The sequence below is a fragment of the Tursiops truncatus genome, chromosome 1 (genome assembly GCF_011762595.2).
Source record: "Tursiops truncatus isolate mTurTru1 chromosome 1, mTurTru1.mat.Y, whole genome shotgun sequence".
NCBI lineage: Eukaryota > Metazoa > Chordata > Mammalia > Artiodactyla > Delphinidae > Tursiops > Tursiops truncatus.
This window is the reverse complement of record NC_047034.1, coordinates 86,171,677-86,176,338: the sequence shown is the minus strand read 5'-3', so window position 1 is coordinate 86,176,338 and position 4,662 is coordinate 86,171,677. Positions and strand designations below refer to the sequence as shown.

At 40.7% G+C, this 4,662-nt stretch overlaps 1 long non-coding RNA gene across 1 annotated transcript; it reads left to right on the top strand.

Annotated features, from left to right (window-relative positions):
• Nucleotides 1–2,000: 2,000 nt before the first annotated feature.
• Nucleotides 2,001–4,059, top strand: LOC109547351 (uncharacterized). Its single transcript, XR_002173091.3, has 3 exons — nucleotides 2,001–2,458; nucleotides 3,428–3,497; nucleotides 3,965–4,059. It is a non-coding gene; the product is annotated as an uncharacterized lncRNA (long non-coding RNA).
• The last annotated feature ends 603 nt before the right edge of the window (nucleotides 4,060–4,662 follow it).

Here is a 4,662-nt window from a genome sequence, read left to right as displayed (position 1 = left end):
TGAAATACCCACAGCACTTAGCCCACTGCATGGCCCACTGTGTTTATTTAATAAGCATATTTATTAATACAAGGTATTAATACAAGGTAAATGATTCGCCTTCCCTTTGAAGAGATCTCCATGATCTTAAAACACTTAAAAGTCTGTCCAGCCCTCACTAAACTCTTAACACCGTTTGCTCTTTGTTTTTCTTTATCAAGAGCATTTCCCTGGCTAGAATAAATGGGACTATGACATACCTGATGACAATGATAATGTCACACCACTGTGACCCCTACTATATCTGGCATGGTGGTCACATATTCAATAAATACTTAATTAGAAATAAACTTATCTCCCTGTGTTCTGGCATTCATGTGTCAAAAGATATAAAAGCAGCTCTCTGCTTATGGAATTAAAAAAATACAGTGTTGGCCACAAAGAGGATGTCTGCTCTGGAGTTTAGACAAGATCTTTGTGACGCACAGCTTGGTGTAGCCGTGCCAGTGAGTGGCAGTGGCAGTAATCACTATTTCATCATTCTGAAAAATAGGGGTGGTAACAGAAGCAGCAGGTGAAAAGTTCAGTCTCAGACAATGACATCTTAGGACCAGACTTTTTCTTAAAAGGTAAACGTGTTTACTCCATGCTTTTAATCTAGACGAAATAATCACCAAAAGAAAATGCTACCTAATTTATAGTGGCTTCTGTAACTTTTCTCTTTTTAACTTTATTTGATGGGGGAAGGGTTGCATTTGAATGGCTGAATTTAGTTGGTAGATTTTATGACAGTCAGTAAGGTTCACCAATGCTGGACAAAATATGAAAAAGTATACATATATAGCACTGTTTCTATTTTAATTTATACTTCTATCAAATGTTTGGAGTGTCGTTTTCAAAGGGAATGTGTTTCCTGCTTTTTTTGGCCTGGATCTGTAAGTAACTATTTCCCTGTGGCATCATGTGATGGTTTTGTCTTTCAGGGTGGGGGACCGAGCTTTTGTTTCAGATGGCTGTGCTAACGTTTCTTTGGGATGGTTGTAAATTCAGAGCCACTCATGGGAAGGTTAAGATTTTATGGAAACCTATGATCCTCCCCTCTTCCACCTCCCCAGTGATATAGTCTAGTAAAAGTTCATAGGATATGTTTATACTATGTTTAGTGTAAAACGTGTATTTCAATATTTTAAAAATACTATATAAATATTTTACAGTGCTCTACAAAGAACACCGTTGACTTTTATATTAGAAAAGGAGCAAAAAGTGCTAGAAAAATTGTCGCCACTGTTGATTCTGCCATGGATGACGGACTTTCTATTCTCATGGCTCAGAATTCTCATCAAATTTCTCTGTTGGCACCTTTCTTGTTATCTTAGATTACATGCTCTTAAAAAGTTTGTTTGATTGTAAGGCACTTGATAATGTTGCTGTTGCTGTTCTAACTGGTACATGGCAATGAGGTGTCCTCCTCCCAATCCTCTCTATGTCCAAGGACTTAGAAACTGATTCACTTTGGAGAGCTGAGCAATTAAACACAAATGATCAATGGCATTTATTGTCTAACTAAATTACCTTAAAACACGGTAGATATAGCAGAGCCAAAAAGTCTTATCATGGGTTTGCCTAAGTATAAAGTAAAATTGTGGGCTCCTAAAATTTTTTGTTATTTGATTTTGTTTAAATAAAAGTGGGAATAATTTTTATCAACAAACAGGAAACTGTAAACGCAAGCTATAGTACATAGCTATAACAGAAAGACCTATCACCACTAAAAGGCTTAAAGAAATTTTCAGTAAGATAGGAAAATGTTTATGGTAAAAATCATAGTAAAAAAAAACAAAACAAAACAAGGAGATATGAAAAAGTATCTCAACTAGCTTTTTAAAAATGCATGAAGTACAACACAAAGGAAATACACTAAAATATTAACGATAGGTAGTGGAAGTTTGAGTGATTTTACTTTTCTGCTTTTAGGTACTTAATACTTTTTAGTATAAATAAATGAGGGAAATACAGAAAGCTGAACGTAATAGAACTATAGCTTAGATAAGGGCATTTTCACACTCGAAAATATAATGTGTGAACAAAATAGAAGTGTCTGATGCAGCCTAGAGGAAGGACCTTCAAGCACAAGTTAGTCGGTTTATCCAGCGCTGCCAGGGAAGAGTGAAGCAAATGCATCAGACCTAGATGGCACTCAGTGTTAAAATCAGCCATTCTGCTTCTATCATACTTCAGTTCGATGTTCATCAAGCAAAATTATGGTTTTAATTGGCTTTCTCATACATTTTGATAGAATGCACTGGTTATACCAACTTGTTTCTTATGTTATTCTAGTTCACACAGCAGTCTCCTGTGAGTTGGTTGGTGTGAGTCAGTTCTGGAGCAATCAGTCAATTCTTGGTGCCCTGATATGATCAAATTTATGAACCTGCAAAGCTGAGGACTGCCTGCTGAGCTACAGTACTCACACTGTAAAGTATGTGACCACTGATCTCACTAGAACACCCACCCACCACTTGCCTCTCTCCCACATTACGGCTCTAATTTTAAGATCACAGTCTCAGAATTGGCCACTCTGCTGCGTCTCCTTTCCAAGCTTTCTAAGAGGTACCTTTTTTAATTCTCAGGAAAAAGCAACATGGGAAGTAATATTTCCAAACTTGAACCAAACAATAGTAAGTCCAGGACAGAACCCATTACCTGCCTCACTGCTGAGTTAAAAGGGAAAAGAATCACTAGAAACTGCTGAAGGGCTGTAATGAGACATTTCCGAAGTTGGAAAAATCAGATTTTACCATGATGCAGGGTCTAATGCCAAGAAGAGTGAAAAGGGGAGCAAGGAAGAATTATCTGATCCTCCAAATTTGAGGAAAGGGTATCTCTGTGCTCAATATTAGACCATCTGGGTAGTTTATGAGACTCTGGCTCCCTTCCTTAACTGCTATTCTACTTGTGGCATAAGTATTAGAAAAGCTCACTAAGGCTGCCTTTGGCTAGCCACTGTTAATAGCTTTCCTGAAAAACAAATGAACAAAAATAGGCAGCTATTCCCAAGGTCAGATTCCCCAGGACTTTGGCAAATGCTAGTTCTGGGTTTCACTTTTGGTTCTTTACCCCCTGGCCTTGAAATTCTCTGCTTAAGTCCCAGGAAGCATTTGTCCCTAGGGTCTTATTAAAATCTTTAAGGGAGCACCCTGCAATGTCTTTATCAAAGGGACATATGGGGCTGCAGAAATACTAGGCTCTTCTTTCATTTGTGTAGCTGATTTTTGTTTAAGTCCTGATCTAGTTTTCACGTTAAAGTACACAATGTTCTCTCCTTTTGAGGAGCTGTAGCCCTGTCGTTAGTCTCCACTGGTTGCTTGGATAAGGTGGGATATGTGGGTGCCCTTAAGCTGGAGAGAGACATGGCAGATGCACTAATGTCCTTTGTGTTCTCTCAAAGACAGACAAAGCACCCACTCCACAGCAGCCCCGGCAGTGACCTCTGCACCCTGCTTCTCTGGCCACCCCGAGTAAGCAAGCATCCTCCCACCCGTTTCCTCTCATACCGCATGATATTTGACTTTGCGTTGAATGCTTTGCCTTATGGACTTGGGGAGGGAGGTCTGAGGAGAAGGGACCAGAAACAGAGGAGGAACTAAATCAGTTTTTTTACCTTCAGAGTGTGTTTCTTAACCTGGGGTCCCCCAAGCCTCGAGAGACTCATGAATTCCCTAAGCTTATAGATAAAATTTGCTCTGTGCAGTCCTGTGAACATTTTTAAGGGGGAAGAGAGCCAAAGCTTTTATTGAGCCCTCAAATGGATCTGGAACCCCAAAGCCAAAAGTTGAAAACCCGGGGGTGAGATTGAAAGTTAATTAAACACTGTGAAAGCTATTTCAGGGATTTACCCATAGGTGGGAAAGGTTACCCTCTGGTCTTTAGGAAAGGACTTCAAAAAGCCCAGCGGGTCATCTGCTCATTTTCTTCACCACAACAGCAAAGAATATTTGGTCTTAACCTTTCTTGGTGGGGTTCTACTGACACTGCTGCTGATGGCCCTTGTCTTCCTCATCATAAAGAGCTACAGAAAATGTAAGTCTCCAAGAGCTGCGACAGCCCTTCTTTTTCTGTCTCCGAGAATAGAGTTAGCTTTAAGGGGGAGTAAAACTTGCATAGCCCACCCTTTCTACAGACCGAGGACTCAAATCCCTTTACTTCTCTCCTGGCCACTCCCACCTTCCACCCGCCCACCTCCAACACCTCCCCACAACCCCATCCCTTCACCCAAGATTGAAGAAAGCAGCTTCCAATTCCTCCAGGCCCCATTGGTGAGACTTGTCCCTCTTCTTCCTGGCACTTGTGGCAGGTCACTCCAGTCCCGGGGCCCTGGATCCCCTCTCAGTTCCTCCAGCCGAGGTAAGATGACCACACTGTTTCCTGGATATGGAGGCCTGCTGCCAGGGGAATTTCCTTCTATCGACTAGAGTAGTGTTATTTCTCTGGACACTGGACAAGTGATTCTTTGAAAGGCTCTTCTGATCTCTTTAAGTTGTTTCTAAATGTCACTTGCTTCTAAGAGACACCTTCCTCCAAATTGAACTCACTCATTCCTCCTCCTTCTTCCTGTGTAGTTTTCACCCCCAGAGGAAGCACTTACCTATGCCAACATGGCTTTCAAAATCTCGAAAGAAAATA